Source organism: Ursus arctos, unplaced genomic scaffold (genome assembly GCF_023065955.2).
Source record: "Ursus arctos isolate Adak ecotype North America unplaced genomic scaffold, UrsArc2.0 scaffold_4, whole genome shotgun sequence".
Lineage (NCBI taxonomy): Eukaryota > Metazoa > Chordata > Mammalia > Carnivora > Ursidae > Ursus > Ursus arctos.
The window spans coordinates 89,709,089-89,721,981 of NW_026623056.1; the positions used below are offsets into that span (position 1 = coordinate 89,709,089).

The 12,893-nt window shown below is 41.7% G+C and overlaps 1 protein-coding gene across 1 annotated transcript in view; it reads right to left on the minus strand.

The window, feature by feature from the left end:
• Positions 1–12,893, minus strand: part of DSCAM (DS cell adhesion molecule) — a 597,611-nt gene that overhangs the window by 255,415 nt on the left and 329,303 nt on the right.

Genomic DNA, 12,893 nt, shown 5'->3' on the forward strand with positions numbered 1-12,893 from the left:
TTGAGGGACATTGAAAGAGGAATACAGTCACTGCTATAGCAGGTAAATACATGAACTAGGAGAAGAGCTGAAATTGTGCCATCCTGCTACTTGATTTTTCTCTTCATTCTAAATGAAAATCATGGCTTAATTTGTACCTCGGCAAACACGCTTAATTTATTTCGACAGACTTTTTAGAAAATAATCATTTTTGAATGAAAATATTTCCAACTCTGCACTCTTCGTGTAAATACTGCGAAAGAGGCATTTGGGTTTGGTTTTCCCTTAGAAGTTTTTGAAAATGATGTGTACGAGAAAAAAAAATCTCTTTCCTGCTTCGCTAATACACAAGCATTACTGTTCTCCGTTTAATGCATTCCATGCCTTGCTAATAGGCATACTTTAAGCCTGTTCAAGAAGAGATTCTAATTTCATTGTTAAACATTTTTTTAGGACTAAGGTCCAACAAATGGCAAATGTTAATGGAAGAGACTTATTTTATTAGGATAATCACGTCTTTACTCTGTACCCCTCAATTTTATACATTTCACATGCATGACCTTAAATGATGAACTGATCTGTGGCCAGTTTTCTGACTTGTTATGTGTTGCTAATGAGGACAGGGTTACAGCCTTCAACCTGGCCAGCCATGGACACGGCCAAGCTCAGTCTGGAAAGCTCTTTTCTGATTTAATTTCCCTGATAAACTCCTCTTTACCTTCTCGCCTCAGGACCACTCTTCCTCAGGAACTTCTTGGATGGTCTCACAGGATTCCAGAGTCATAAAATGTTTAAAATGGAGCCAGAGAAGCCAACTTTGAATCCTACCTTGGTTACTTATGGGTTGTGGGGTCATGAGCAAGTTATCAATATGCTCTTCCTTTCAGCCCTGTGAGGCTGTTATGCATAGTCTCACTTTCTAGATGGGGAAACTGATTCTCAAAGATATGACTTTGCCCTTGGCCAGAAAACTAGTTCACTAAAGAGTGAGAGCTCAGACCTTATCAATTTTATTTCAGAGACTTAGAAATACGCGAGGTTGTTAACTGAGATTATTAAGCATGAAATAACTTAATACAAACCAATTATTATACCAGATTTCATAGAATGAAATTATTACATAGTAGGATATCTGAAGAGTTTGTTCAGTAATCAATTATAGGTACATTTCAATTATCAGCTTGGGGGAGGTGTGAGATCAAGCTGAGACACAACTGAATGGAAACCATTCACTGAGCTCCTGGTATGTGCTTGATGACCCTGTGTGTGCTGGGGACACAGCAATGAACATAATACACCATCCTCTGTCCGGTGGAGCTTCCTATGAAGTCATAAGCAGCAGAAGTCAACAGGGTAGAGCTGTGGCTGTTCTGCTATTTAATATTATTACTACTACTATATGCTTTCAAAAGCATTTGGGAGCAAGAACAGAGAACTGCAAATACAGCCAGAGTTAGAAGGACTAGTGAATCAATGGCTCAAGTTAGGTCTTACCAGAGAAACAAATAAACAAAAACAGCTTAAGGTGCCAGTGCATTTAATGTCAAAACTGCTGACAGCAGACAGTTTGCTGATTCTCAATGTGAAGTTACAGCTTTGAATCTGCAGTGAGTTGATCTGACACTAGAAGAAAAAGATCTCGGGATGAGCTTCTACCTGGGGCTGGTAGAAAAGACCAGGTTGGATTAGGTTATGATTATTCACAATTGATATTAGGCAGGAAAAGTGCCAACTTGTCACAAAGGTGCTCTTCTTTCTCTAAATGTTGCCCCAAATGGCATAAATATTTACTATTGGTGTACATATTATTAACACTTAATAAACTACCTTTTTTTTTTTTTAAAAAAATAAGTAACTACATTTCCTCTTGTTTGGTTCCTTACACATTGAAACTTGGTTGTCAGTCTACTCAGACATACCTAGGCACTCACTGGGTTGGTGCTTATTATCTGAATGTAGATTTTTTTTTTTTTAAGATAAGAACTTTGACCCAGACTACCTGGGTTTAAGTCCAGCTGTGCTACTAACTAAAGTTTTTAAACCTCTTCTGTGCCTCTGTTTCCTTATTTGTAAAAGAAGGGGTTGCTGTGAGGCATGAATGAGTTAGCAGGGGGTTCACAAACTTCCAAGAACACCTGAATCCATTGCTTAGGGCTGGTTCTATTTTGGAAGCCTTTAAGGTGAGGAAAAAACAAAACAGTTAAGTTGAAAGATCACTTGGCAAGGGAAAGGACTCCATTTCTACCAGTTATAGTAGGGAGAAGAAAAATATGAGGACTTACTTTCTATTCCCCAGATCAAGAAAGAAAGGTAAAACATAGCATGTTCTCAATCTACTGAATAAGAACACAGTATGTAGGATGTAGACTGCCAGTAATTACTAATTATATGAATGTCTACTTCTGAGAGCAAAAGAAAGTTCTAGAATAAAGAAAGAGCAGGTGCATGTTATTTTCAAGAACAGAGGCAAGAAGTAGCTACGAGGAATCATTATTTACTTGTTTGTTTGTTTGTTTGTTTGTTTGTTTGTTTAGAGAGCAAGTGCACACCAGTTGGGGAGAGGAGCCATGGAGCCAACCATGGGGCTTGACCTCAGGACCCTGAGATCATGACCTGAACTGAAATCAAGAGTTAGATGCTTAACCAACTGAGCCACTCAGCCACCCCAAGAAGAATCATAATTTAAAAAGAAAACAAGAACAAATTCTACCATTACATAATTTCTGGAATTCATTGGTTTATAGAACTCTAATAGTCCCAGGGGTAAATTTCAGAAACTTGAATCACAAAGGGACACTCCTGATGACCCATGCCTACAGACCTGCACCTCCAACGCAGTGAAAACAAGCACCAGGAAGCCCATGGGCTCACTCTCACCTGTGTTGCTCAAAGGGGAACCCCTTCCTTTCAACACTGCATTTTAAACTATCACAACACTCAGCTGTCTCATTCTTAGCCTAAACCTGATGCCGAGAATGCAGACACACTCATGCGGGCTCAGTGAGGAGGCAGAGTTGGCAAACAAGCGAGCAAGGGACCAGACGTAAACTCTATAAAGAGTAGACACAAGAACGCAACACGCGCAGCAGCTGGAGGACACTGCCCTTAATCGCCAGCGTGTTCACAATTAATACACAATCACAGCACATAATTAAAGTGAGTGCCTAGTTACATACTCCAAATCATAGGTTATAGTCAATGTATCAAATGGAAAAAATATATATCTAAAATATCTTAAAATACAGCCAGCCAAGGGGTGCCTGGGTGGCTCAGTCAGTTAATCGTCTGCCTTTGGCTCAGGTCGTGATCCCAGGGTCCTGGGATCAAGCCCCGCATCAGGCTCCCTGCTTATCGGGAAGCCTGCTTCTCCCTCTCCCACTCCCCTTGCTTGTGTGCACGCATGTGCTCTCTCTCAAATAAATAAATAATATCTTTTTAAAAAGTTCATCAAAGAAAATACAGCCAGCCAAGAATGTTGCACCCAGCAAAACTATAATTCCAAAATTGAGACGAGACAGACGTTCCCAGATAATCGTAACAGAGGGAGTTCACCACTGCGGCTGCTCTGCGAGAGAGGCTCAAGGAATTACTTCAAGTTGAAATGAAAGGACACTGGGCTCTAACACAAAGCCATGTGAAAGTATGCGGTTCTCCGGGAAAGGTAAATACACGGGCAAATATAGAACACAGTATGATTGCAATTTTCATGTGTAAATCAACTTTTAATTCTTGTATAGAATTTTAAAGGCAAAGACATAAAATCTATGAAACTGTGAATGGCTATACAACATGTGGGAATGTAATTATTATTATAAAAAAAAGAAATGTAATTTAATAGAAATAAAGTGTTGAGGGGTGTAGCTGTAAAGGAAAAAAAATATTTTAAAATATATTTAGAAAAAAAAAAGACCCCTAACCAAAATAGTTAAAATAAAGATTTCCATGATTTAAAAAAATAAAAAAGAGGATTTAGTTAGAGGGAAAAGTCAGTTTTCCCAGATTAATGTCAAAATCAGGTTTGTTATTTGTTGTTCCACTTGCCACATTATATCAGGATGAACTTTTTAAAATGCAGATTAAACCATCAGACAGATTTGTGGATCTTATCACGGTTCACCTCGCTGCCTCCAGCACTTAAGCCCGAAACACATGTCTGCTGTATAAAATGCCTAAATTTTCTTTTCTCTTTTTTTAAAGATATTACTAATTTAGTTGAGAGAGAGACAGAGAGAGAGAGCAGGAGCAGGAGGGAAGGGCAGAGGGAGAGGGAGAAGCAGGCTCCCCGCTGAGTAGGGAGCCCCATGAGAACCCGGGGATCATGACCTGAGCTCGAGCCAGACCCTTAACCAACACAGCCACCTGGGCACCCTGTAAATTTTCTTAAAGTGTCTGCGATCTTATATTTTACATGCATAAGTTATAAAATTAAAGGCAAAAAGTAAACCAAATGATTCAAAAACATTCGTAATGACTTTGGTAAAGCCAGATAACCTGTTTGAGACCTACTGTTTGCTTTATCTGGTTCATTAGTTCACCTCTGAAGGTAAATCCTCTGAATCTTGTTGAAAGTGAAAGCTTGTAATATCACAGGAGCAGAAATCTAGAATGTGACCTACAATAGGTCCTACACGAAGCATGTAAATATCTGCTAAATGTCACTAATTACCAGGGTTGTTGATATCCTTCTCCATGCTGGTGGGGCTCCTCTCTCCCAGGCAGCTGGGAGCCATCCAACGCAGCCAAATGTCAGTTTCGACTCTTTCTCTTTCTAAACCCTTAACGAGAATTGTTGAGTCAGGCTAAGACATTTCTATGCATTGTCCCTCAAGAATTAATTGTATATTCTTCCTCACAGGGGAGAAAAGGAGCTTTTATTTTCTTCCCAAAGAGAAGTATAGCATAGTAAAAGAAACATGGGTTGGGTGTCAGCCAAACTTGGGTAATTTGCAGTGTCTTCCTGGTCCACTTTCTCTAAGTCTGCGATTCAGTTTCTTCACGCATAAAGTGGTGACAAGGAACACAATTCATGAGTGTTGGTGAGGGCTTCATGTAACACGCAGGCATAGGGCCCAGGGGTGCAGAGAAGCTGTTCAGTTTGCATTGCTCTCTCTTTCCTTTTCTTACCTTTTTTTTTTTTGTCCCAGAGCCCACAATACACTGGGAAAAATCAAATACATCATACGGATGTTGAGACACACGGGGTGGGGTTTGCAGCACCATATATGGTTTCATTAACTCCACATTCGTCATCTCTTCTCTGGTGGTATTTTAATGTCCATACAGTCCTCAGGTTGAGAGCTCCTGGTCTCACACTGCTCAAAGAGTCCCATTCTGTCCAACAAGCTTTCTCTTCTCACCCTTCAAGAAGTTTTCTTGTTTTATACCTTGCCTGCTTCCGGAACTCTCCAAAAATTGCATGTGTGAATCCTGCCCATTATGGAAATGCAAATCCCATGGCTGGTCTCTGAGAGTTCAGTCCCAAATACATACGCATCTTCGGTGCCTGTACTCCCCCTAGATATGCCCAGGTCCGGCAGAGGCTTCCAGCCCTATACTGTCCCCTGAAATGAAAGCTATGACTCTAAGACCGCAAGGCTGGTGAGTGTGTGTGACTTGTGAGTTGAGCATATCACTCAACTGTCTCTCCACTCATAAGACCAGTTATTTGTCTAATTCTGCTACTTACCACATGCTTTAGATTCCAAAATTGTGGATTACTAGTCCTATGTCAAATAGTTCTCTACTCCGTTCAAACAACACAATTAAACTCTTCCTCCACCCACTCCAATAGCTTGCCGTTCAAGATTCTATAGTGGAAAGTATCACAGGATGGAGCGTGTGTATAACGTGAGTATAGCAGTCTGCGCACATGCCTCGTTCCTTAAGTAGAGTGACCCAGGAGGCACAAGATGCATTCAGCTTATCTTTACTTCCCACAATTAGTGGAATAAATAGTGCCTTGTACCTCTTAACTGCATAACAGTTTTTGAAAATACCTTTTAGAGGTGACAATGAACACGTGTTTACACTCAACATTACACAAGCCTAAATTTATGAGTAGAAAGGGAAATAGATCCAGCATTTACTAATGACGAGAAGATAGGGACAAAGGTGAGGCTGTGTTTCATGGTCTGATTAGTGTAAGAGCTCAGGACTTCTAACCTGAGGTTCCACTAAGCCATCTCTCCCCCCTACTGGTAGGCTGAGTTGGGGAGATGAAGTCAGACCTACCCTTGCTTCTTGGTAAGGCCATCTGGGCCAACTGGGAACTGCTATGTGAGCTTGACCTCCTGAGTCAGAGCTGCTCCTGACTCACCATGAATTGGGTTGCTAGTCCTAGGCCTGTGTCTGCTGGAGAAGGACAGGCATGAGACTGTGATTCAGGAGGGTATGATGTAGGAGTGAGAAGGGCATTGTCGGAGCTAGAAGATGCCAAAGAAATCAGAGGTATATATAAAATACCTCTCTCTAGAGATCTCTAGATACATATATAGATCTATATTATAGATGTCTAAATTATTATTATTATAGATCTCTAGATCTATTACAGATATCTAGAGAGATCTGTGTCTCTCTATATATAGAGACAGAGAGACAGATATATCTATATAGAATTAGAATTAAGTTTATGCAATTATTAGTACGGTAAATATAATTTGAAATTATTTCTAAGTTAATTAAATGAACCAATAATATATTCTCAGGAATAATAAATGTCACCATGTCCACTTCTTCTGGGTGTTTACAAAACACAGACAAGTGTTTTATGAGAATTTATGTGTTCACAGATCCCATGGCAAAAGGACAGTGAGGGTGGGTGCCTCGCTCATACAAAAAATTGGTACAACAGACTACAAAGGAGGGTAAATCAGTAATTAAGCAATTCACTGGAGGCCGTGTGCCCCCTACTGATCCCACACTGGTGGAAACCTCATTTCCTGGTGCCCCGTCATGGCCTTGCTTCCTTTCTGTTTCCCTAATGACGTTATCCTCCCTTCCACTCTGGATGTCGGCTTCCTGCCGCTGGTTCCCCAATCTACATTTTCAACCAAAAACTCCTTCTCAAGCTTCATGCCTGCTTGTTGAGTTGTTAGCTACTATCTTCATCTTGATGTCGCAGAAGATCTCAAATCCCAAACCAAACGTATCAGGTTTCCCCTTAATCCAAACTTCATCTTCCACAACCTCTTCCAGTGTCGAAACCTCCCAGCTCCAAGACGTTCGGAATAATAAAAGCCTTCCTGATTGTGCATTTCTCTTTTCTCCAGCCACTATCGGCAGCTGCTGTGTCTCTTCTACTTCATTTCTCAATAGCTCCTGGTCTGGCTCCTTTTCTTCCAAACACAAAACCATCACCTTTTATTAAAACTTTTTCAACTGTGCCCTAATGGGGCTCCCTGATTTTTTAATCTTTCTGCATTGCAATCCATCTTATATACTTCAACGAGATTCATGTCCTAAAACACAGTCGTGAGCATGTCCCTCTGCTCATGTCCCTCTGCCTCAATTATTTCACCGCTTTTAGGATCAAGCAGAAGGTAACAAGCGCTACAAGACTGGATGTCTGTCTCTGTGCTGACTCATGCTACTTCCCTCCCCTGGGGACTCTTGTTTCAGTCTTACTGACTCTGAATGTAAGGCACTATACCCTTCCCCTATTCTGCCCCCCGCCCCACCTGGACCCCACTCTCACCCCCACCGTCTTATGGTGTGAACACTCAACTCAGTTGTTAGCTACTTTGGAGACCTTTTTAGGCTCCAGATCCCCTTTGAGACTCAACTCAGTTTCTCCTGGAAACTTTCTTGACTCCAGACTTCCCATCCCACCTCAGCACCAGAACTGGCTAGATGTCGTCTTCTCTATTTCTAAAAGATCTCATGCGTCCATATTTCTTCAATGGTGTTATGTGGAAATCAGTGCTTTTCTTGTCTACCCACTGCTCTCCCCCAGCGAGCTGAAATAGTTCTCACCCTGTACTGCTTCCTTTCAAGACACCTGCTACCTGCTGCTGGCCAGTGTTTATTTGTCTGACTCCAGCTCATGAACAGTAACTGCACAGATAGCACCCGAGTAAATTAAAGAAATCACAGGAATCAAAGAACTAAAGAGGTTCTCTGGCTTACAAATTGTTTTGATGACAAAAGTCTAGTTTAATTAGGCTATCATCATACACTGTGATCCTTTTCATTTCTTTTTTTTTTTAAAGGTTTTATTTATTTGAGAGGGAGAGCAAGAGAGAGAGCATGGGGGAGGGGCAGAGGGAGAGGAAGAAGTGGGCTCCCCGCTGAGCAGGGGGCCCGGATGTGGGATTCCATCCCAGAACCCTGGATCATGACCTGAGCCAAAGGCAGACATTCAACCGACTGAGCCACCCAGGTGCCCCCCGTTTCCATTTCTTATTTGAAATATTGGATTGATGTCCTTATAGAAGTGAGACCAATTTAAGGAAAACATATTTAGGAAAAGTGTATAAGCAATATGTCTAGCTGTTTGGCATCCATGTAAGTGGTCGGAGTTGATGCATATGGAGACATGTGGCCCAGATTCCTTTTCTAGAAAGGATGTGTGCCCCAGATTCTGGGAGGGATGTCAGGTAGCCACCTTTAGTTATCAGCCACTCTGAAGACTGTTCCAGCTGCAGAGATCCATCTCACAAAGGACAGGCTCTTTCTAGGGTGGCCTACATCCAATGACTGACTGAGGAGGGCAATTCTGCCTGGACTCACGACAGCTCTGAAAGACCCTTCCTTCTCTGGAGCTCCCCGCAGGGATGCTAAAGCTGTCATCAGCCTCGCCACAGCTCACCCCCTCCCTGTGCCCAGTCCTTCCTCACCCTCCTTCCACAGTGTTGATTGTTGGGGTACTCCTTAATAAACACCTTACACACTAAACTCTCTCTCAGAGACTGCTTCCTGGAGAACCAAACCTGCAACAGTTTCTTCACCTAAAGTGGAAATTGATTTGCCATCAATAACAAAACCAAATATGTTTGTACCACTCCACGTATATACTCCAGCCAGCCAGCCAGCCAGCCATCCAGCCAGCTATCCATCCATCCATCCATCCATGCTGTTTTTATTCATTTCAGATTGTGACCAGAAAATAGTCATCATGTGTGCTGGGTTCTCTTTTAATAAGACCCCTCTGTTTTGATTGACAGTATCTTCCGATTCTCCTGCAGAATAGAAGCATTCTGTCATTGATAGGAGCAAGGAAAAGATAGTTTGGAAGTATAATTTTAAGATTATGTGGGTGCCTGGGGGGCTCAGTCCGTTGAGTGTCTCACCTTTGCTTTTGGCTCAGGTTATGGTCTCAGGGTCATGAGAATGAGCCCCTCATTGGGCTTCATGCTCAGTGAGAAGTCTGCTTCTCTCTCTTGCTCTCTCTCTCTGCCTCTGTCCCTCCCCACTCATGCTCTCTCTCTAAAATAAATAAATAAGTTAAAAAAAAAACGAAAAGATTTCCGCTTATTACCTAAAAAAGTCTGTATTTATTTGCTGGTTGGATGGTTGGTGGGTTTGCACTCATTTAGGCATCCTACGTTCGGCCAGTGCCCGGTCCTGAAATTCTGTCTTTCATATGGGGCAATGCATATTCATAAGCTCACTGATATATGTCAAACAGAACTAAAGTGAGTAAGAACTCAGTGCTAATATTGGAATCAGAGCTCAAGAACTCCCAAAAGGCTCAATTCAGAAATACAAGAAAGCATGGCAACTATAAACCAGAACACACATGTTTGGGTGCCCAACCACATACACACGCGGCATGCACCAGATAGAGGGCTCCTAGCAGGTGAGGCCTAATGCATAAGGTCCCTAAGCTGAATACCAGCCAACAGAGTAGTTCAGTTGACATAAAAATAATGTGGCTTTGGAATAAATCAGAGACAAGAGCAACTAACTCTTCCACCATTGTTTTCTAAACAAAGTATTTTGGACTGTCAGATTGTGAGAACCACAGAGCCCAAAATATGACAACATAAGTAGATAGGTAAGAAAGTAACTTTTCCCCCCTAAAATTGTTAAAATTATCAATTAAGCCCATGGGAAGAAATATAATTAAAAAACTCCTTCGGGCATAATGTAGAATTACAATGAAGAGAAGCAGGATCCGTTGTCCCCATCACCTCGAAGTTACAAACAGCACATAAAGAAGAGGAAAGACAAACTGCCTGAAATTTGGGGAGGTAAAACACTAACACTAACTCTGAGAAGGCTGACAGCATCTCCTTCAAAGGCACTTCCAAGAGGAACGGGTCACCTCTGCTCTTGTTGACCAATGGCTGCGGCAGGCTGTGGTGGAAGGATCTGGGTGGTTTCCGGGAGAGATTCTAGTCCCTAGCCATGGGAGATGTTTTTTCATAGAAGGTGTTTCATGGCCATAGCCATAGCAGGCTGAAATAAATAGTTTCAAACTTTAACATTTAAAAATGACGGACAGCTTGAGAGTTTGTGAGAATTTCTGTATTTAACAATCGGAGTCACCTCAGACTGAGGAGGAAGCCAGGTTACTTTTTGCCCCCCATTGAGGGCAGTAATGTGTTTTCACAAAACACATGGTAATAAAGCCGAGTAGTTTTCTGATGAACCCAAACTAACTTGCATCTCTAATATTTAAAGAAAAGCTATTTGAATCATCGTGACATCAAGAAAATGAAACCTATGAAGTCAGAGAGGGAGACAAACCATAAGAGACTCTTAATCATAGGAAAGACACTGAGGGTTACTGGAGGGGAGAGGGGTGGGGGGATGGGGTAACTGGGGGATGGGCATTAAGGAGGGCACGTGATGTAATGAGCGCTGGGTGTTATATACAACTGATGAATCACTAAATTCTACCCCTGAAACTAATAATACACTATATGTTAACTAATTGAATTTAAATAAGTTTAAAAAAAGAAAATGAAGCCTAGCTTGTGTTTTACTAATCCAGGCGGAGAAAAGACTCATCCAGAGGGGTTGCAATCACTTTCCTTGTGTTTATATCAGTGGAAGCAAAGCCAGGTGACTCTAACCAGAGGGGATGATGGTGAGGCTACGTGGCAGGGATAGGCAAGATTCATAAAAACACTGGCACTCATTTTAAAGCTTAGTTCCTTTTCCCAAGCAGCTTTTTTACAAGGATTGTCAGTAGTAGCAGGTTATTTACTTGAGAAGTATTTTCCATGACACTGACTTAGAAAAGGTCACCCTTCCTTAGAAATTTGGTTATTAATTATAACTGACTTCAAGTTGCTGCATTTCTTGAGCAAAATGCTGAAATATGGGGCGCCTGAATGTTTCAGTCGGTTAAGCATCTGAATCTTGATTTTGGCTCAGGTCGTGATCTCAGGGTCATGAGATGGAGCCCCGCCTGCATCAGGCTCCACACTGGGCTTGGAGCCTGCTTGGGATTCTCTCTCCCTCCCTCTAAACAAAATGCTGAAATATGTCATAGTGAAACAAGGGGATAAAAAGGTAGCTACACTGGGGCGCCTGGGTGGCTCAGTCGTTAAGCATCTGCCTTCGGCTCAGGTCATGGTCCCCGGGTCCTGGGATCGAGCCCCGTATTGGGCTCCCTGCTTGGCGGACAGCCTGCTTCTCCCTCTCCCACTCCCCCTGCTTGTGTTCCCTCTCTCGCTGTCTCTCTCTGTCAAATAAATAAAAAAATAAAAAAAGGTAGTTACACTATTTCAATGAAACTCTAAGTCAATTCAATTACTCTGATAAATTTCAGGGCCCTGAATTAGTGATATAATGAAGGAGCAGTATTGTTGAATGTCTGAAAACAGACAAACAGCATTCTTGTGCCTCTGTGTTCCATCCGCACAATATTCACATCAGCATAAATTTGCAGAACTTACGATGCAGACTGCTCTCCAGGCAGTCAGGCCAGCTGTGTGTCCGTGCACCACTCTCATTGTCTTCATGGTGAGGACTCAGACTACGTGTGTTTCAGCAGTAACAGGTTCTGAGTCTTTGAGTGAATGATACGGAGTGAAATCCGCCAGGTATTGTCATTACTCCTAGACAGCATGAACAACTCAGATCTGCAGAACCAAGGTATATTGTCCCCATGCCTAATACATGTTAATACGCATAACAAGCAACTAATTCTTTTTTTTTTAAGATTTTTATTTATTTATTTGACAGAGAGAGAGACAGCCAGCGAGAGAGGGAACACAGCAGGGGGAGTGGAAGAGGAAGAAGCAGGCTCCCAGTGGAGGGGCCTGATGCGGGCTCTATCCCGGAACGCCGGGATCACACCCTGAGCTGAAGGCAGACGCTTAATGACTGAGCCACCCAGGCGCCCCGACTAATTCTTGAATAAATTAACAAATTCTGTGACTGAATTGAATAATTAGGACAAGTAACTGCATGTGTCAAAATTCTCTCTCTCTCACACACACACACACACACACACACACAATTAAAAATTGGATCCATGCAACATCGTAAAACAAAAGGCTACAGAAAAGCAGGAGTCCAAGAAATGGGAAAAAAAATCTACCAGGAAATTGTGGAACAAAGAAGGCAAGAAGAGTAACTTTTCAATCATAAAATTCAAGACAAAACCTCGGAGATTATGGCAGAAAATAGGTAAACCAACAAATATATTTAGTAATATTAACACCTGTTTGATAATTGATCAATGATGGGAATAAAAAAACCCTGGAGATGAGACATAATTATTAAATTTAACTGAACACATATAGACAGATTTATGTGCAACAAATATAAGAAAATAACACATTTTTTAAAAAATAGATGAAAAATCCATAGAGAAAGCTTCAGCACATTTCACAGAACTAGAATCATCTCTGAAGACACCACCATAGTATCTTGGTGGATGGAGAAGAGTGGGAAGTAGGGGCCATTTAATAAATGGTATTGGGAAGACTGGCTCACCGTATAGAGAAAGAAGAAATTGA